The following is a 22,206-nucleotide window of genomic DNA, read 5'->3' as shown; positions in this document are numbered from 1 at the left end:
TCTTGAAATTTAAATTCAGCATCTTTTTATTTTAGCTCAGAGCATTGTTTTAACACAAGTTATTTAAATACTTCTTGCAGAAAACTTTCATAAATTATTATATGTTTTGGAAAATACAGCTCCAATCAAAATAATATGAATATGGTCCATATTCATAAATAGTCTGATACTATGAGTCTGTCCTTTGAGAAAGTTGCCAGTTTGAAATCTTTTACAGGATTCTTCTACTGTAAAACTTAGCAGTCCTGAAGGAGTTGCCTTTGGCTTCCACTTCTTAAGACATTTGCTAATCAAGTCTCTTCAAATGAAGGAAGCTGAATGACTGTCCTGAACTGTAGTCTTTGAATGTCAAGCATCCATAAAATGAAGTTTTTCCTCAAATCTTGATGAATTAGAGTACTTCATGAATTAGCTGAAATAGCTTTAAGCATTAGAATACAGTAAGAAGCTCTTTACATATAATTAATCGTATAAGATGGTATTAAACATGTTTGGAAGAAATGAAAGGCCTTGAATAGAACTTCATCTCAAGTCATGCTGGAACAAACATAGAAATGTTTGCAAATTTTAGGTCCTCGTCATTGTCATCTGACAACTTTTGCAGGAGAGGCAAATTTATATCTCTTGAATAAATATGGGAGTTTGAATACACATGTAGTAGTTAAGTGGCAGATATGCAAGCAAAATCCTTCTGAAGCTGGAAGGTTGCTACTGTACAAAGAGCAGGACTTCAGCCTGTTGTTATGGCCCAAGAAGTATATTGTTGCAAATCCGAAGTAATGAGTTCAAGCTCTCTTTGAATCTGCACCAAAGCTTGCTGCTAGCCAAACCAGTTCCGTACTGGTCACTGGAACCTGAGTGGTGCTGATGTGGGGTTAATTTCTTGGATTCACCATGCCTTAAATCATGCTAGCTCTTAGGCCACCTTGATTACCAAAGAGTGTAGTGTTAGCACATGCAGGTTTTGTAGTAGTTTTATAGTAGTCATGAGTAAACTTAATACTGGAAATTAGAAAGAAGCTTCTGGTCACATAAGGAGAAAAGTTCAAGAGCAGCATTCTTGGTTGATGGTGGTGGCAAGACAGAAAGGTTGTTTTGGAGATGGGACATGATAATTTTGTCCATGAGAAGATAGGAAAATTCCAGGAGACAGAAAATTGAGTCATGATATCCTTGGCAGTATTATGTATTGGTATCTCTCAGTGTGATTGAAAGAGGATGTACTGGTTTTTGTTTCTGCCCTTGCCTAATTATAATAGTCTCACGTTGTTGGGCTTCTGGTGGTCACCTCCAAAAGCTGGAAAAAATATTTTTTATCTTTGAAACCTATTTTTCCTTCTGATTGTTATTCCCCCCCCCCCCCCCCCCCCCCCCCCAAGATCTGACAGATGTCACAGTTAGAAACACAACGTACCCAGACGATGGCTGCGCTGTTTAAGCCATTCAGGCTGTTTAGGGGTACCATATGTACATGCTGGCTGTTAAACTGATTGATGTTTCTGGGGTTGGGGAGTCTTTTTAGCCTTGATTGTACTGGCACGTATATGATCTAGGACAGGATCATCCAGGGTGGGAGAGGTGAGGTTCGTCTTGTGTTTGGGGGATGGCTTTTTATGTTCCTTTTTTTTAAAAAAAAAAAACAAACAAAACAAAAACACCCCACCTGTCTAGGCTGTCACAGACACTTAGGCTATCTCTGATTCCCTCCATCTCTCTGGTGAGATGTTTTGCAAAATTTCAGTCTTTTTTTTATCACCTTCCTGAAAATACTTTATCCTAGAAAATTCTATTAAATGGAAGAGCGGTTCTTCAAACAGGTAAAGGACTACCATGTGTTTTATCTGAAAAGGATCAGAGTAAAGCTGGTTTAAAGGTATACCATCTCATCTCTGCTGTTACCTGGGTGTCGGTGTGTCTCTGCACAGTTCTTGAATTCACCTAGACTGTAGAGCGAACTGCTGCGATCGCGCCCTTCACTAGAAGGCAGTCCAAGGTCCTTTCTTTTGCATTTTCATCTGTGGGGAATTGTAACATGGTTTTCAAAGTTGCTTCATACCTGCAGCTCCCATGGATGGGTGTTAATAAAGTTATGCATCTTGTGGTGTAGCCCATTAGCAGAAGGACCCACTACTTCTCCCAGGTGTGATTAACCAGCCAGCCAGCAACCCGTGCTGTGAGATGAGAACCCAGAGGTAGTGGGTTCTGGAAGGACTTGTCTTGAAAAGAGATTTGAGTAGGCAGTGCTGATGTGAGAGATGCAGCTGTGAGATTTGGTAGTGGATAGAGAATGGTGAGGTACAGCATGGTTTGGTAGGAGGGTGGTGTGCAGTAAGACAGACAAGAGGGAGAGCCAGACTTGCATTGGTGGACAGAAGGCTTTTCTGCCAAACCTGGCTGTGGTTGGCCATGAGGGGTTGCACTTTGACACCTAAAAATAATCCAAACCTGATGGAAAGATGGTGTATCATTTGTGTTAACAGTAACTTAAAAGTTAAAAAAAATTGATGTGACAGTTGTGATAAGTTGTATTTTTAATTATGGATGCACAGATACTTGCTATTACAATAGGACTTCTGTTTTGTTAAAAAATGAAAAATACGTTTTATGTTGTTATGAACGTTTAGTCACAGGTGGGTTTTTTCTGGGTTTTGTTTTTAATTTGACAAACATATTGCATTAAATTCGGTTGGTGCTTTAGTCAGTCCTTTGTGTGGAGATATGAGTAGATATGAAGTTTGGTTCAAAACTATGTGAGACTGTAGCCAAAAAATTGTGTTTCATCTGCAGAATGCCATTTAAGATGAGTGATTTCACAGGATGCCACACAGATGCTGTTGTTGTGTGTCTCTGACAAGACCTATGAATATCATGTAGAAGAGACATGTTTTTCTTCTGTTTGCTGTTCAGCTTCTTACATGAAGCATGTCCTTAATATTTAACAGATTTTACTAGTGGTTTTTTTTTTCTTCCCCTCACTGTGGTACAGAATTCAGACACTGCTATGCCATGATCTTTGGTTCCGACCAGAACTTACCTTGGCTTGCTTAGCCAGTCTGAACTGTCAACCACCACGTGCATTTGCATATGGTATTCCTTACACTGGGCATTTCAGATTGCTGCTGCCTCTAGCTTGGGTCAGCTAACATAATGTGAAGACCATGGTCTTGTTTCCATTTCGCTTTGCTAAGAATTTCCCATATTCTCCTAAGTTGGAAATTTGTCTGGGAAAGCAATCCCTCGGAAGTGTGTGTGTGTGGTTTCCCCGTGTACCGTGTTTGTTAACGGATGACAAGAAGCAATACCAGACATAAAAGGTTCTATGAAATGCACTTCTTTTGAATACTGATTCCTTGGAGCTAGTGCTTTGGTGTGTGCCCTGTCAGCTCCCTTTTCCCATAAGAGCTAGCGAGCCGTTCATCTCTGCATGCACGTTGTCTCTCCCTCAGTCCTCCTTGCAGAGCAAGGAGGACAGCGACTGGTATTTTGTATTGTGTAATGTTTTCGTTATAGCTGCAGCAGCACAGTCTAATTGGCGGCCAGAAACTCTGTGAAGTTAGCCTGTGTCCCCTTTCACTCATTTTTGAAAATTTTCCTGTCTTTTGAAGAAGTGTGGTTGCGCTTCTCTAATGACAGTGCTTCCACATAACTGAGAAGGAGAAAGGGTCTTTCTGCAACGGCAATGATCTCCACAGCATTGCTTGAGGATTATGTCTAACTTCTTGGCATCTGTGTCCTGGGGACCAGGTTCAGCTGACTCCAAAGCAGGCACCACGCCATCTGAACAGATGGGTATTAATGTAAGCATTGGCTATAGATGTTATGGACATGATTCCCAGTTCCAAATGTTACAAAATGTTGTCTGTCCTGAATGTGTATCTTGGGGTGTAAAGGATTTGTTGTAAATCCAGCTCAGTGAAATGTTAGCTTTATTAAAAATGTAAGTCTTGGATCAACAGTGTCATTTGCAGTGTTGGATAAGGGTGTGAAGTTGCTCAGAGGAACTTGATTGTATTTTTGGAGAAGTTCCCATGAGCAACAGATGAAAAAAAAAATCTGTGGTGTTTACCATTTTCATATGAATAAGTTACATTGTGAAGCTACCATGGAACAAAAGAATTATTTTTTTTTCTGCACCTACAGGTAGAGATGGCAATTCATTGGGAATCTGATGAACTTCCCTCAGCTCGCCAGGCTTGTCTGCTCCCTTATGTAACCTGATGATTGTTTAAGGTGAAAGGCTCTTTCCCCCATTTGCCCTTTTTGTCCTGTATTTTTCCTGTGATGTCTGTATGGTACAATTGACAGATGTTCTTTCAGTCCTTGCTGACAACAAGGTGGTGTTTTGCTTGTCGTGGTCTAAGCAGTCCCTTGATTCTTCCCAGGCTTCTTCTAGGTCCCACCAAAGTCACTTTCAGCTCTCCTGCTGGAGTTTTTATAAGCCCTACTGTGTCCTGAAAGTTTTTTCAGGAGCTACCTGCTTCTTCCACTCTGCATCCTAACTTTAGGTGTAACAAGACATGTCCTGAGCGATCTGAGTAGAGGTGCCCAGCGATTAACATCGAGCTGAATTCTGAAATGAAGAAGCATCCCTGGGAGAATAAACGGCAGCATCACCAGCCTTAGACCGTGACTCGTGGAAAAACGGGATGTGACGTGACTGGGCCCACTTACATCACGTGGAGAGAGGCTGTGTTCAAGTCAGATGTAGAGCCTACCTCTCAAGGTTCTCTGCAGTGTGGAGGATATGACCTAAATCCTATTCGTTTTCTCTTTTTATAAAACAAAGAGATTAGAATATGTATTTATACTGGAAGTCAGCTCCTTTTCCACATGATCAGATTATTTATCTTTTACATCCTGCCAAAAGTGAACAGAATGCCATTTGTTTGTTTATTTGGCATTTCCAAACTATCTTTTAAAATAATTTCTTTTGGGAAGAAACATCCCCCAAATTGTTAGTTTTCTTACAGCATGTCTAGTCCAGATAATTTTAACAAAACGTTGATGTTAGTGGGATCATCCACTGAGGTCTTGGCTCTCATTCAGTCTGTACAGATGTTCCTTTAGACTCTTATCCTGTCTAGATAATCGGAAGCATGCCTAGTAAGCAACTGTGGAGCATGTTAGCATAACTCACGTAATTCACAGTGCCTCAGCATCCAGCCTGGGGCTGCGGACTCTAAAAATAGAACAACAGATTCTGCACAGCTTAATCCTACCTGCTTGTTAGTCATTATCTTCTTAATAAGCGACTAGCAGCTGTCTTTTGTAGAGAATCTTTCGTTCAAATGGTTTTACTTTTCACTTGGGAATGAGTGTGGGGCTTTGGCCATCTTTAGTAAAGCATTGTGGATGTGTGTGCTGATACTAAAACAATCATAGATACATGCAGGTTTTAGGATTACTTTTTTAGTTTATGTAAACTGAGAACAAAGAGGAACAGACGTTGCTTAGTAAGAGAGGAATAACTGAAGTAGCTGTGATGCTGTGATTTTTTTTTTTTTTTAAAGTTTCAGTTTGTTTTTTCCTTGTGCAAGTGTATTCAATAAGGGCGAGATTATCTTCTTTCTTTAAGGATGTGCAGGTTGCAGGGGAAGGTGCTGAGAGTTTGCTCTCCTGGCAGACATCCTTTCACCCATACCTCTGCTCTCAGAGGCAACGTGCCGCTGTCATTATTATGCTGAGGGCTTTTGCCCAGACAAGAGACTTACACATGTTGAAGCGAAAGTAGTATATGAGAACGGCAATCAAAAATATTTATGGCAACAGACTGGGAAACCATCAATTTGAGTTTAATTTCTGCAGCTTCTGGAGATAACTTTTATTAACATCTGTAATTTTAGGAAGTAACTTAAGCCCGTGTTCTCGAATGCCCCTTGCCTGTTTAATTTTGTAGGTCTTGGTCCTAGTTTCTGTGTGCCTTGATATTTAACAAGGAGAAGGTATAGCTTCCTTTGTCTCTTTCTAAGCTCTGTACAAACACATACACAATCTAATGAAGCTTGGTTTGAGCCTCTAGGTCAAGCAGTAATACAAATACTCTACTCTAATGAAAGGATAAGAAATGGGAGAAAAATATTACGTAGTGTTTATGGAAACAGCAACAAGGCTGAGAGAACCACAAAAACGTTTTAAAATAATTGTCAGATCTGCAAGAGCAGTTCATCATCTAGGGATACATATGTCCTGTTCATTCCAGTTATTTCTTTTTGAAAATAGGACTTAGACATCTAAATAATTTAAGCATTCTTGAAAATTTAATTGGTTTATAAATATGGATCAATATACTGGTAGCATAGCTGCTGGAGTTAAGAAATGCGACAGAAGAAAATGAAATTAGTGAAATTAGTACTTTTAAATTCCAAGGTAAGTTTATTACATGTGCTAATGATTTTATACATATATATAAAATTAAAACCTTTCTATGTTTAGAAATTTTATTTACGAAAATATACTTGGCTCTTGGTGAGTTTAAATAAATTGACTTTGCTTTCCCTTGTTTATGCATCTTTCTGTCAGTGATGTATGCCTTGAAAGAAGGATGAAGTTGACCAGCGGATGAAAAGTTTACGTGATTTCTGAAGTTTATGTGGCTTAAATTCTGGATTTGGGAAATTTTATGGTTTAATTTGAGAGATAAATGAAAGCTGCACTGAAATGTATCCGTTACTGGTGGTGTTTCTGGACTGTGATTCCCAATGTAGCTAACCTTAGTTCATCTGCTTTTAAAAATTCACACAAGAATCTTACTAGGGGCTTTTGAGTCCTCTGAAATCACTGGGAGGGGGGAACAACATATCTTGTCTGGTGTTGAACACTCTTCTGGATATGCATATATAAGACACGTGATTTACAAGGCTGAGAGTGGTAGTGATTACCTAACTGCTCTGTTGCTGAGCTGGCAGGAATTTGTGCTTGGTAGACCAAATTTTGACTGGAAAATTGGGACATCTTTCAGGACACTGTAAGTGTTCATATTCTGAAAATTAAACCCATTTCAGTTCCTCCTGTAGCCTCCCAATATAGGACCCAAACAAAACCATTAGCTGCTTTTGAAAAGCTTTCCCTACTTGCCTGGGGATAATATGGTTTTCCATGGCACATAAAGCTCCGGACTTGCTGTTACTTGCTTCTAATACCCTGAGTTACAAGTTAGAATTTGACTGTTAGGTCCTTGTTCTGTTTTTCTCTGTTTGTACGTTCTACTGTCAGTGCCAGAGCACCACAGCTTTGACCTACGTCCAGTTGAAGGTTAGGAAATGTCTGGTTATTTATAACCAGCAAGCACAAATCTTGTCTTTTCATGTAGCAGTAGCTACACGCAAACGTACTGTAATATAACTTTGTTGGTTTTGAATATAGCTATGTGATCTCTGCATCAGTCATCAAAACTGGAGATGTCAGGTCTAGTTTAAAGCAATTCAGCAGCAAAGACTTGATATTTTAAGGCAAAACGTCCTTGAGATTGATGGATTGCATTTAATTTCATAGAACTATTACACATAAGTGAAGTTAGGTTGAAATTTGTACAATGAGCTATGGTGCAACCACTCAGATGTCAAAAGGATTTAATGCATAGACAAGTTATATTTAATACATATTTTGTAATGCAGTTAGTTCCTAAATATGCGAGTTTATCACCTGATAAACTTTAGACACTGGCATCTTCTTGTACTTGACACATTTTTCTTTTAAAGGCTGGTTCACATCCCTGTGAAAATTGGTTTCTTTTATTGCACTGTTTTGGGTTCATGGGAAGTTACCAGCTCCTGGAATCCTTTCTTGCTGAAAGTTCTTACACAAATTATGTTCTAAAGCTTTTTAAATCTTGAACACACCCATAGTTCGTAATAAGCTATCCTCATATGCAGAAAGTATTGCTGCTGCTATTCCAAGTCAGAAAAAAAGAGTAACACCCTTGAAAGGTTGGTTTTAGTATTGCACCAGTTGTTTCGTTGTCTGGATGCATATGATTAAAACTGGTGGAAAAAGGAGAAATTGTCACCAAGCTGTACAAGTCCAGAGAGCTGCAAGCTTCTACATACTTCTTGAGTCCCCACGTGAAGAAAAAAAAAAAAAAAGTCCAAATTGCACAGTATTTATGGCATACTGACCAGCATGAAAGAGCAGCCTCTGGAGCAGAGGCTGCCTCCACTGCAGGTGCTCACCCGGCACAGTGGGGTGGCTTGGCTGCCGTGACAAATGCAAGCCTGATTACAGGCTGCAGGATGTTTCTGTCAGAAATGAACTGTTGTGGCAGAGCATGCGGGAAAGGAGCTGTGAGAGTTCTGTGCTGTGGGACATTGAAGGCTTGTCTTGAGGGGTGTCCGCGCTGATCCCTGTGCTGGTGAGCAGCATAGTGAGTGTCTGAACTCGGCTGCCTGCTGCCCCTGGGCTGCCGCGCAGAAGCTACCCTGGTACTCGGTAGCTTTGATGGCATGGATGAAGTTACTGAAAAGGCAGTAGGCTATTGTCGTTTGATATTCCTTTTGCTGCCTTCTTGGCTCTGATGGGTTTTGTTGTTTGGTCCCTGGGAGCGTGCATCAGAGCAGCCAGCTTCTGTGCTTCACTTAGGGAGCTTGAGACCTGGCAGGCATGGACGTGCTATGCTATGCAAAATATAATATTTGTGTTTTCTGGATGCTTTGAGTGGTTTGAATACCTGAAGCTATAGCATTAATAACAATTACAAAGTAACTTGAAGGGTAATTTTTATTTCTTTGGAGCTTTGGAAAGCTTAACCTAGCACAGTTGTCTTGTAAATGCATTAACTCGGGATCTCTGAAAACGTGTGCCAGAATCAGTTTGCCACGCTCCACTGGAAGGCCAGTGTTCCTGCAGGGCAGGTAGAAGATAAGACAGATGGCCACCTTAGGGTGAGGAAAGGTTGAGAAAGTCCTATTTCTGTGTTGGTAGAAGAGGACGTCTTGGAAGTGCTCTGACCTTTGAGAACCTTCAGAAAATGGCTTGCAAATACTAGCTAGCAACGTGCTCCAGGAAATGAGAACTATTGAAGCAATCCTGTTGTCTTCATTCAACCTGCATTCCCAGTGGAGTCATTAGTGAGTCTGAGCTGAAGAAAAAACTCCGGTATTTTGCCCATGAAACACTTAGTCATTGTAGTGGTTTTGAAGTATTTATCATGCTGCATACTAATTTGAAAAAATCTTGAAACGTTGTTTGAATGATCCTGGGACAAACCTGGAATAATCTGCTCCTTCATGAAAGCAATGGTATCCTTATTATGGTAGAATGTGCTTTTTGGTTCTGTTGTCCAACACTGAAGCCTTGAACAGGCCGCCTCCACCAAATAACAGATCTCCCAAGAGGTGATGGGCAGCCTAGTCAGTTGGTGACAGGACTCCAGTGACCTGATAGCTCTCAACCTCTGATCTAAACTGTAGTGAGAGGTTCTGTCCGATGCCTGGCTGGTCTAGGTGTGAACTGGGCAAGTGGTCTGGCATTTAAAAGAGAAAAATCATTCCAGTGGGTTATAACAGATAATCTTATAATTTTCTTGACAGCAAGCAGTTGGCTTGTGCTGAGAGCGACAGCGCCCCGCAACTGTATGAACCACGGGCTCTGCAGCAGTAGTAAACCAGGAGGTTTGAACTACTTCTGTTTCCCTCTAAGTGACCCTGGTTGGCCAGAGTGGGGACGTATTGGTGAGGGAACACACGTATCTCAGCTGTTCTTTGTGCGAGTGGAAAATGTGAACCTGATTTGCACAAGCACGAAACTCACATCTGTAGAGTTTTAAAGCAGTGACTGAAGTGGAGCTGCCGTTCCTGACAGCCTGCCCAGCCCTGCACCCTGTTCTGACTGGATGCACAAGTTCTAGTGCTCAGCTCCTCTGTTTTCGGCTTGAAACAAAATCTTCGTTGCTAGTTGAGCATTTCTCTCTGTGCTAATATTTCCAATGCGTCTTTAGTTCTGTAATTGTTCCACTAAGAAAACTGACACATAGATAATTAAGTAAAATGTTTTTTTTCATATCTGTAAGTTCTGCTGCCAAAAACCAACAAATCCCTTTTTTTATCTTAGTGCGCAAATTGTTTCTAATATGCAACACATTTTTAATTTAGCCCTCACATCCGCATTATTACTATTTAAATGCCATAGCATATCTGTGGCACTGTTTGATGTATTCTGGATAGGAAGGGAGTTCTGCTCGAGCAGTATCAGATGTAACTCCATATGGCATTGTTGTGTGAGGCTAAGATGCTTGCCAGTTCCAATTTGGAACATGACATTCAATGCAAATATATCATGATACAACTGCATTGCAAGGATTTGAGCTGATAGCTGTGCTCTGATGGTTAAAGGACAGTGTTGAGGTTATGGAGTATGCTTTTGCATTCAATACTTAACGAGATAAAGGTGCTCTGTATGCTCAACTGTAACTTTTTTATTTCCCTGTCTCATGGGCATGCAATGCAGTAACCATTGTATGAGTAGGCTAAGGGGGGCATTGTTTGTAGGGTACAACCAAAACAGAACATTTTGATATGTGTTCTGGTGATGTAATATTGTACACATCTTCTCTGGGGCAAAGAAAAAGGAACATGTTATGTTTCTGACTTACCTGAGTCCCTGCTACCAGAGTTAGGTCCTAAAGATCCGAAAAAAGACAGAGGTAGTTCCAAAAGGGCGGATGAGAGTAAGCAGGCAATCTGTCTGTGCGTTTGGGGGTTTGAAATTCAGGTGCTCTTTTACAATATTGGCACCAGATGCTTCAGAGGGGACAGGTGGTTGGTGGGTTGTTATCTTCCTCTTCCTCCTCTTCGATACCAGCTAGTGGGCCACAGTGACGCAGGGGAGATCAGGCTGTACTTTGGAAAGGCTAGCCATGCCTACGGTGATGTGCAGTGCAGTACCTTTTCCTGCCCCTTCTTTGATGTGGTCTGTGTCTTCTGCTGTACGTTTGCAGTGATAGTTGCTTCCAACAGACCCTTGTGAATACTGTGTAAGATTTGCCTTTCATGCATCTCTTGGCATACCATCATCTATGTTCCTTCAGCGCGTTTTTCTGAGATTGTTCCTCCTACATCTTGCATGTCAGCATCTTCGTGGCTTCTTGGAAACATTGTCAATGTCTTTTGCTTTCTATCTTCAGCATGCACAGTTTATCCTGGAAACAAAATCCTTATCAAAGGTTATCTTAAGCTTTATGGAAAGAAAAATAAATCCCATAAATTCCAAGTAATGTGCCATTCATTTTGACCCAGTATACAGCTGAGCTAGAGTTGTGAATATGTCCAGAATTGCTCGTAATAGGATGGGAAAACCACACAAAGTAACATGCTATATATACACCAGCACTTCGCCTAAAAAAGAAGTGATAAAAATAAAGGATCAGAAGTAAAACAAGCACTTACTCTGTTGTTCGTAGTGACAAGTGAAGTATATCAATAACTTAGAAGTCACTGAAACAATTTTAGGATATTGCTTCTAAAAAAACCCATTACATTTTTGCTTGCTATATTAGAACTTCTTAATGTTATTTCACATGTGAAAAAAAAAATCATGGTAAAAAGAAATAAATGTCATGGCAGCACATGGGCATAGCAAGAACAGATGCTGATTAGGTCATCTTGTTAGTGACTTAAAAAAGTCACTGCAGATGGGTACAGAACTGACAGCCCATGCTGAGGAATGTATCATTAGTAAGTTACACAAGCTGCTAGGGAACAAGAAGTGGGGAGATGGAGAGATGAATCTGGGATCCTGGAAACCCTTATAGCATGCTGAAAAACTGTTCTGTTGTCAATAAGAGTCCAGAATGCCTGAAACAAAATCCATTTTTCATAACTTGTTGGCAAGAGATTTTGAAATAAATGTCTGACATGTTTTCAAGCTGTGTGCAAATCAAAAAGATGATTACTCTGAAATCCGCGTGATAAAATGTTCAATTCATGTGATACAATATTTTAAATCCTTCTTAAGGGGACTAAACTTGTTAGCAGATGTTGCTTGACACACTTATCATTGCAGAAACAGAGGTACGAACTTGGTGGTTTGTGTGCTGACAGCTGCGTAGCTAAGTTAGGAGTAAACCAATATTGGACATGACTTGCAGTAAGTTCCTAATCATTTGTCACCTACAGGGTATGAGATGGCTCAGTTATTTTGTGTACAGGGCTATTTGCAGAGATCCTGAGCTGGCATGCAAAACATTGTGTGAGAGACTTTGTTAGAGGGTGGCAATGACAGATTTGAGTGATTTGAAAAAAAAGTTTTCCATACAAAGGAGGATAATGGTACCAGAGCCTCCTGCAGCTCTGAGCTTTCAGTAACCTGCAGTGACAATTCTTTTCCGTCACGGCATGTTTGCCTAATTTTGCCAGCTGTCCGTTTGCTCAGGTGATATGTAAAGAATGAGGTTTGGCTTTTGTGTCTATTGAAGGCCATATGTATGGTTGCTGGTTGAATGGTGTGTTATGAAGGTTGGTGCACTGTTTTGCATTGTGTTAATTATTGCTAATATTACTACTAATGGTAATATTACTTCTAGTCTCTGCTCTCAAATTTTAAGTCAAGACCACAAAGAACATGTGAGAAGCCTTAAAGATTGTAAGTTTTACGTAATTTCCATAATACGTCTTCTAGTTCTTGTCTTCTGTTTTCTGTATTTTCGGGCTTTGGTTTTCCTGGCAGGGGCTTGAAGGGTAGAAACTTTAAAAAAGAATATACAACTGAAAGCTGAAATTGCTGTGTAAGTGTCTCAAGCCCAAGCATTTTAAAAAACCTACAAATGAAGCAACACTGAATTGATCTTCAAACTTTCTCCCAAGTAACTACACTTGATTTGTCTGCATGGTGCTTCTCATGCTTGGGTTACAGCTGTGTTGCTTTAAAGGCAGATGTTTAAAGATCTGCTTGTTGCTTGCTTTGCAAGTTCTATTAACATACTCGTCAAAGTTACTGATACGCCTGGCCTCCAAAACTGGAGAAAGAAATGATTCACTGAATACAATCCATGATGGTGCTGCAGCCATAGTTTTCTGAACACTTTGTGTGTCTGTTTCATTATTAATTTGTGTAGATTAATATGACCTGATCCCAATTTGTTTTATTTTTACATAGAATTTTCTTTTTTTTTTTACTGCCTCTTTCTTTCTTTGTTTTGACTTTGTGTCTGTGGGGACAAAGCTAGTCTTTGCTTTACATCAACTGTTCATTCACAAAGCTCACCTCTGGGAAGATTTGCATCTATGCAGTTGTTCTGACTAAAATTTCCTGTGCGAAACAAGGAATTTGCATTTCAGTTAAAGAGAACAGAATCTGTCTGTTACAGTGTCTTCTGTTTTTCCCATCACCATGGTATCTTAGCACTTGGTAATTTTGCAGGCTGAAAAAGAGCAATCCAATTTTATTAAGGGAATAGAGAGGTATCGAACATTTATTTAATGATACAATACAGTCGAAGAATCACCACATGGTAGACCTCTTGGTAAACATGTGTAAATGCATTAACCCTGAACATGGAGCTAATGTAGGTATAACATTCTCTGGATGAAGTTCCCCTGAGAGATGTGGTGTGTGGCATCCTGCATGCCCAGCAAGCAGTGGGGAATCAGTGTAACTTGGAGTTGTGCTGTTACACGGGATCATCCTGAAAATCACTACATATATAAGCCACTGCAGCATTCCCTGCTGAAACTCCTCTCCCACATTTTCATCAAAGCGCAGCCATGGGTTCGGCAAGAATTAGGTATGCCAGCAAAGTTGCCGCTGTGTGAGCTGAACCACTTGCATCAGGGTTTCCTGACGCTGCTACCCAGCTCCCCTCTTGCATCAGGGTTTCCTGACGCTGCTACCCAGCTCCCCCATCCCCTTCTTTCCAGGAAGAGATGGCAGCTATGAAGAGCGGGTATTATATAAAAAGGTGATAAAATCTTTCTGATGTCAGAGCGTTTTGAGAACTATGCAAAAGACATTGCTGAATGCAAAAGACAAGGAGTTTAGTTTCTTTGTTGAAAAGAAATTTGGCAGGTTGAAAAGGACATGCTTTAAATTCAAATCTCTATATAACTGTTGGCCCACTCTTTTTCTTTTGCCCTGGTGCAAATATGTGCAATTACTCTGCCTCCATGGGCTGTTCATAGAGACTTGTAGTATTTTTTAAGTGTTAACTTACAAATTAAATCATGTGAACACCAAAATGCACAAAACTTAAAAAACCAAATTTCTACTCTGAATTTGTCTGAGACTAATTTTTTTTCCTGCTTTGAACTGGGAAAGTTGCAGCATTAGGATGAGTGGATTAGCCAGTTGTATAAAAATTTTACTGCAATGGTTTATGAAAAAGTGAGGTATGGTAGGAAAGACAGAAGACAAATTAGAGATTGAAGAAGATGGGTCACAATAAAATGCATTTCCAACAGCTGACCTGATTTTAAAAAGGATTGGGTATGGGTAACAGAGACTAGTGATCACGAAATGAGGAAAAGCATCGGCTAACTTGAACACTTAAAGCTGAGTGAAGCTTTTAACATCTAGATTAATTAAGACTATACAGTGCTTGGAAACATACAGAAGTATAGATACATTGAATGGAAACCCCCAAATCCTCATTGTTGCATTTACTAGCGTATCAAATTCAGGACTGCTTTTTTTAGTTTATGCCTTTGTATTTCAGACCAGTAAAAAGCCTTGCTTCAGGACTTTCTTCAGTATCTGTAACCACCGTCCTTTCACAGATTCCCCAGTCTTTTAGATAACCCAGATCATTAGGTAAACAGGGACTTTCTTCTGCGGGGACTGTTAGATCTATTTCACAGAATCACAGAATTGTCAGGGTTGGAAGGGACCTCTGAAGATCATCTAGTCCAACCCTCTGTCTGCTAAAGCACATTTCACAGTTGATATATTGGGACTATATTTTTCTACCATAGAAAACACATAGTTTTGACTGTCAACATTATTGCAGGTAAATTTAGATGATACTCTGAGCAGTACAGGTAGAAAAATTTTCTTTAAAACAAGTTCTGGCAAGCGGGTCTTGCTATCCTCTAGGGACATTTGCAAATTTGTGACATGTATAACACCGTTTATGCAAGTCTTATCCCTAGAGTAAAGAGGATTGATATTGTAGTTATGACTTCCTACAAGATTTGTAGTATCAACAGTCTCGGTGAAACGGGATCAGTTTGGATGGCTTACAGAGGAAGATCACTTTCTGCACGGTGATTTCCTTCTGTGGTGAGTTTTTGACTATTCTGAGAAAAACTGCTGTGGGTAAGTGAAAAAAATGACGGCTTTTCCTCTGGTATTATCTGGGCTTTGGCACTGCAGTAGAAGGCAGAGGAAGGGAAGCTGATACTCTACAGCATGAAAGTAGAGAGAGGTAGGTGAGAGATTGCCTACTTAGCATGTGCATTGCTCCTAATCCTCCTTCTGTCTAGGAGCCACACTTAACGAGAGATACCCAGACTGAGATGTAGGGTGTTTGTAGCATCCTGATATTTATATATATTTATAAATATAAAGCACCTATTTTGATAAACGTTCTTCGGAACCACTGTTGATGACATATTGATGTTTGTAGCATCCTGCTACAAACTGGTGTGAAAATGAGAACTTCTTGAAGTGAGGTGGGACCTACAAGTTGACGTACAATGTGAGGTTGCATGACACTAAGTAAGTTATACTGCCTGCTGTAGTACAGGCAGTAAAATAATAAGCACAGCTGAGCAAACCAGCTCATAGAAGTAAGCAGAATATAGCTGTAATACAATGGCTTTCCCCACCAACTCAAGCATGGGTTAGCTATGCCACAGGAAGCAGCACTATTTATGTCTCTGATTTAATACAATGTTCAGGTACCATGATGATGAGCACACATAAAAGCATATATAGATTAGCAAGGAGCATTAAACTTTGTGAGAGGGAAACAGAAGAGGATTGTCTAAGCATTGAGAATTCTTTTAAAAATGTACAAGCCTCGTTCTGCATGACCTTTTTTATTGCTAGCCTCGTATAAAAGAATGAAGCTTATACTTTATCCTTTGGCCTCATGGAGCTGAAGTGCAGATAACCAAAAAATATTCAATTATCCTATCAAAGGAACTTTGGCCTTGACTAAATGAAGAGATAAGGCCTTTCATATGAGCCTTATCTGTAGTTTTCTGTATCTTCTTCATCAGTTGCAATACCTTCTGAATAAAATGAATAGAAGACATTTTTACTGATGCTAGGCAAGTAATGCATCTCTTGACTCTTACAAGAAGTGGCACTATACTAGTTAAATGTGAATGACAAAATGGTTTTTGTCAAGTGTGTTCACCATCTACAGCACGAGTGTCTCTTTTCCAAGGAGGAAGATTCAAACGAAAATTTTAGGACTGCAGGAGGAGGCATGTTCAGCAGGGTACTGTAATTCTGAGTGTTATATTCTTCCAGTTTCAGCTGTTAAAAGTTCCATCCCTTGTAAACTGCAATGACTTCAGGAGGATCAGCTTCAGTATTAGAGGTGGGAATGCAGGTATTCCCTGGCCTTGTAGCCAGTAGGTAGGAGCAATAATTGGGATAAAGAAGCTTCCTTCTTAATAGCAGTTGCTCTCTGCTTGTCTTTGCCTTGATGGTGGCTAAAGGCAAGCCAGGGATGGGTGTAGGAAGGGGCATCCCCCGCAGGCCAGGGGCACTGCTGTAGTGCTAGATGTCAGAGTGTGCTGGGGATTGGTGGCAGATGGAAGTGTTCCAGATCTCAGCAAAGTCATTCTAGGGATCTCATTCCTTCTTAAAAGTCAGTTCATAGTTATGCATTTGAGGCTTCTTACACTAGGCTTCTGGCAAAGAAGTTAGTCAAATAGACCAGGGTTATTAGCAAAGGGAAGAGGGATAACCACCATCAGGTGTGTCTACAGCAAGTAGCTACATCATGTCCTCAGCAATTCTGCTTGCCATGGAATTGGTTTCAGTGGGAGTTTGGGGCACTCACGGTATTGTTGGATGGGCTGTCAAAGTGAGGAGGGAGTAACTGATGTGCATGGTATCATGAATTTGGATAAAAATGTTGAAATTACCAGAATGGATCTTCCTAAAACTTTAAAGCCTTGTGTTTCTGCTGTGTGTGGCTCGATAATCAGTTACAGGCTATAAAATAAAATAGTTCCTTCAAATCGGAATGCCAGGCAAGGCAAAAGTCAGGCAGGAAAGGGTATTCAGGCTTTCTTCATTACGGAGCTGACTTCAGGACCTAAACTGAGATAGTAGGTTTCCTGTGGAGCCAGTTAGTTAAAGGGTGCTTTTGCAGAACAACTCAGAGCAGAAGTCTCTCTCTCTAAACCAGTTCCATAAAGAAAGTAGGTGCATGGCATAGGCACCCAAATTTAGATGTCTAAAGAAGACTGTGTGAACACTATCCTAGAGAATATGTTGCCATAGTCACAAGGAGGACAGTCTGCATCCCATGAAGTATTTCTGCCTCATAATGATTTCATCGAATAGCTGTTGTAGTGTTTGGTCTTCTGAAAAACAAGATTATCAGTCCAGTTGGACTGTTATTTTTATGTTCAGGGTGATGATTGGATTTTTCTGTAACAGAGTGAATGAACCAATGCATGTACTAAAGCCTCTCTGCTTCCAGCAAAACATGTCATATTTCACCTGCCTTGAGACTCAAAACTGGGAGTCAACGAGAAGAGCATGTAGACTTCTAATGTGCCTTTTCCATGAAATTACTTTTCCACCACCTTTGTTTTTACTGCAGACGCGTTGCATTTCTTTTCCTGTACGGTGCCAGATGTTTGATATTCAGCCTCCCTCTGCATATTTTTTATTTAATGGGAAAAGGAAAACTCCCCCCCCACCCCCACCCCATTCCTCTGTACAGAACAAACATGAAATAGGAATGCTAATTGACTTAAATCCATTGCAAAGAGCCTAATGTTAAGAGGAAATTAGCCCTCTTCCAGAAAGATTATACTGTGCTTCTTCCTAAAAAAGATGCCTTACTTCTTTAGCAAAGCAGTTGTTCCTAGCAGCAGATTGGGTATGTTACGAAATAGACCACCGGTCTGCTTAATGCGTGATGTTAAGTAACCGGCTGTGTGAATTTTACAGCCACATCTCGTGTATTACATGGAAGCAGTTTTTTGTTGGAAATTTTAGGGCCTGTTCATTATCGATACCACTATGTTGTCTTCGATAGAATGAATTTTGGCACCTGGTGTACGCAGAGAGGCCAGCATATCACTGAACCTGCTGTCTGGTCAGATGGGACTCACACCCCCTCTGTCAGAGCTCAGTGCCGCCGGAGCCCTCGGTGGTCCCCGAACAGAGCAGCCTTTCTAATGACTTCTTCGAGGCGGTAAATCTTCCTGTCTAAAACTATCGCAAGTGGTGTTTGCAGAACTAAATCAACCTAAAATTTATGTCGCTTAGTGAGGTCACTGACCAACCAGCTTGCGAGATTTGGTTACGTTGTACTTTCTAAAAGCTTATTAAAAGATGTGATTTGTGTTTAGTCTGCTTTAAATGATTTTGAATCTCAGAATTAAATCTTCAGGCCAAGCTGGGAGGTCTCATCACAGCTGTATATATTGCATAACCCTGCAGAGTACAGGCTGTGGAGTTTATGCAGAGATCCTTGGGGAATAGGACATAAACATCACTGACTGACAGTTGTGTTACAGTAACATCACAATTCACATCTTTGCAACAGATCTGACTAATTTCCTTGTCAGCAGGTTTTTTAGTTTCCACTTAAGTCAGTTACCAATAAGGTGGCTTAGATAGAGATGATACCAAAGCTTTTTTTTTCCTTCTTCTTTTTTTTTTTTTTTTTTTTCCCAATGTACTGAGTGGTCCCTTGTGGCCCTGTTCAAATATGTGTTGCACTTGGTTGCGGGCAGCTAGTGGCCTTCACTTCCCAGGAGGGCTGCATGCCTTTATTTTCAGGGCATATAAATAGTGATTAAGTATGGGAGAAGTGGTGGCATAGAAACAGGTAGCTGATAATGCAGGTACAAGCTATTTATCTGCCTGACTTTTCTGAATTATGGATTAGAAGAGGGCTTATTAAATCCTTTCCTGGTGCTGATCTGTACTGCTGAGTATGGACAAAACTTAATAAGTGTCTTTTTCCTCATACCATATCAAACCAGTGGTATGGTACAGGGCTGACTGGAGGTAGAAGGCACGGTACTCTGCTTTTGTAATTCAATTTTGCTTGAGCCTCACAGTATCAGCATTGTGTGTAGAGCAGCAAGTTGCACAAGATAAAGAGATGTTGCATTTCTGAAGTTTCACAAGCTTTATAATAAAATATTTTTTGAAATACGAGAAGATGAGAATCTTACAGCTTGACTGTTATTTCAATTTAATGGCAGACTTCTTTTAAAATAACATAAACTGTCATGTAGCTGCTACAAAGCACCAGTAATTTCATGTTCAGTCCCCATGTGAAAACTCCTGTCGTTGGTTGTGTTTTGTTTTTGACCACTAGAAACCTCAGACATTGTTTTGTTTGCTGTGGCTACACGTGCAGCAACCGCAGCAAGTTGTTTCAAACCACTGATCAAAGTTCTGTCTCTACTGGTCATAGCTGTAATATTATTTTTTGTTTGTGCTCTCACGTTCACTTTGGCTTTCAGAATGCAGTAGGATAGAAGTTATATTTTTAAGAGGTGATTTTTTTCCATTTCAAACACTAATAGAAATGGCTGACTGACTGTGTCCTTGGCTCTAAGTTTGGACAGGGGGGCTAGAGCAACAGGTATTGTTCATAATTGCAGGGTTTGATGTTCTGTATGAATCTAGTTACTGCAGTAGCCTGAAAATGTGATTAATTTGGCCCGAGGTTCTTAGTGACAACTGGGAAAATTTCCAAACTGAAATTTGCAACAGAAGATATTAACACAGTAAAAGTGACTAAAGAAAATTTCATTTGGAGGCCAAGGATTACCCTCTGTTGAGCCAGATATGTTTTACCCTGTCTGTATGTCCCTTGAAATCTTCTTTAACAGTAGGAATTCCTGTTGTGCTTGCTTTGGGGGAAGTATTACTTAACCTGTATCTGCTCTTGCTACCATCTTCAGTCTCTTTCCTTTTCCCCTATCAAAAATTTAAAGAATCTGTCAGATAATGGATTCTCTTGAAAACCTGCTATTAGCAAGTAAAAGATTATACCACAAGGTGAGGCAGAGCAATCGGCATGAAGACACTTAATAGTACTCTGTGCAGTTGTCTTATGAGGCTGGGACTTACGTCTTGCTCAGCATAATGAAGAAGCACCTGTGCAGCCTGAGTCACGACTGCAGGGATCTCTGCTTCTTGCTGCTGGGACTGTGACTACTCTGAGAGGCTGCACTCGTAAATCTGCCTTCTTTAAAAAACACTTCCTTGCATATGGGTTGTCTTTATGGGGGATCTCAATCAGTGCTGGAAAAGGCAGCATCCACTGATGAGAGAAGGTGTTGAATTGGACTTCGGGGAAAATGGCCAAAAAAATTGCTAACCTTTTGAGATCCAGAGGAAATATCTCCTAAATTGCGGTGGTCTTGTCTTCACTGTACCTTTGCTTTCTTAACATTGAACTGTGTTTTATAGTCTTTCTGATGGGACACATACAGGGTTTCTTTGCCATAGTAGGAATTGCAGACATGAGACTTCAGGTATAATCTCCCTGGGTTTAACAGAGTTTTTCATTCACTATTAGAAGGTGATAATGGTGAAAAATCATCACTGTTGTTTAATACCTATGAACTGTGTTTGTTTGGTTCTTGAATGTAGAATTTACCTGTGTTTAATGGCTAAATAGTTGGTAGCTCTTAACACCTGCCAGCTAATGAGGTGGTTAATACTGTATGGTGTCAGACCATCGCTGTGCCCTGACGTGGGAATGTCAATGGGAATGTCCGCCTGTGCAATGGGAGGCTTGCTCTTCATCCATTCCAGGGATAGCCCTACTAGGCTACTGCTGGCTTCTTCTGAGACCTCTCAATTGTGCTGGCTGTGCCTTATGCGTGGAGCAGGTGCACAGTGATTGCCTGTGGATGTGGGATAATCCTGGAGCAAATCCTTGACTCGCCTTGGTCCCAGCTCTGGGACTCCATCCTCGCGCTGGGACCGAGGTGAACAAAGCAGCAAGCTTGGCCAAAAAGGCTGAGCAACGCAGGTGCAGTGTGACCACTGGATGGCAAGTTAAAAACATTTGAGGTACATGTTCTCACAAAAGATTTTTGAGAAAGCAGTGGTCCTCCAGGTTGGAAGAGGGCTGGAGAATTGGCAGGGTGTTTTTCCTATAGGTGGGCACTTGGTTTGGAAAAGAAATTGCATGAATGGAGTTGTTTGGTGGGGGGAGCAGCAGAAGTGAGGGCTCGTTTTTGCTTTAAGAAGAGGCACGCAAGATGGAGGTGTTGATAGAAATGTACACTCTGAATTTATTTATTACTAAATGGACGCCATTGTTCTTGTTTCCTTCTTTGTTTGGAGTAGGAAAGTGGTAACCCAATGGGGACTGTTTCACACAGACCCAAAATGAAGCAAACTAGGCCCAAATGCTGGGCCTGCAAGCAGAGGATAGCTGATATCCACAACCCCATTTTGCTCCAGAACTGAACAGCAAGTGTCTTGGCCCCTTTTCTCCTAAAGGTGCTTTCTGATTATTTTTTCCCCTGTTTCTTTCTCAGTTTTGTGGCCTAACTAATTCTCCAGATAGAAGAAAAATAGCCTCCATTTATTTTAATGGTCTATATTTCTGTCTGTAAAGGTTACATCTGTTTTTGTCCAAACTGTTCCAGTTCACAGGGGAACATTTCTGAAAGTGATTGGTCTTTGCTTCTGGATGCTGATGTTTTGTCTGCTGAAAAAACTGACTTTTCTGGTCACTGGTAGAATGCATTTGGAAAGATACGGAGCATCTGTTCGTAACTTGTCAAACAGATGGAGCCAACTAAGTGAAAAAACATTTTTGTGCCCATAGCCCCTTTAAAGCATTGCCTTCCAGCTGCTTCGTTCTTTAGAAAGGGTATCTTGCAGAAGACATACTGAGTGTCTGGAGTTGCTAATGCTAAGTCCAAATGCTCGCACTCAGATGCTGAATTAATTACAATACTAAGTCTGGATGGAGTCATCTGAATAGTTTTCTGTAATGCCTAAGCAGACATAACTGTAAGCCAAATCTCCGTTTTGTTCAGAGGAAAACTGAATTCTCCAGTTATGTGAAAGCTTTTGGATATGGTGCTAAAGTAGTGAATGAAC

At 40.6% G+C, this 22,206-nt stretch overlaps 1 protein-coding gene and 1 long non-coding RNA gene across 2 annotated transcripts in view; one reads left to right on the top strand and one right to left on the bottom strand.

Annotated features, from left to right (window-relative positions):
• Positions 1 to 22,206, top strand: part of PRKCE (protein kinase C epsilon) — a 293,182-nt gene that overhangs the window by 34,408 nt on the left and 236,568 nt on the right. The gene's annotated exons all lie outside the window — the stretch shown is intronic.
• On the bottom strand, positions 1,646 to 10,709 carry LOC308072040. The gene is made up of 2 exons (XR_013931471.1): positions 10,586 to 10,709; positions 1,646 to 9,457 (listed from the first exon to the last, which is right to left on the bottom strand). It is a non-coding gene; the product is annotated as an uncharacterized lncRNA (long non-coding RNA).

Source organism: Falco punctatus, assembly GCF_963210335.1.
Source record: "Falco punctatus genome assembly, chromosome: 12".
Lineage (NCBI taxonomy): Eukaryota > Metazoa > Chordata > Aves > Falconiformes > Falconidae > Falco > Falco punctatus.
Note: the sequence above shows the minus strand (reverse complement) of the source record. Positions and strands in the feature narration are given on the sequence as shown.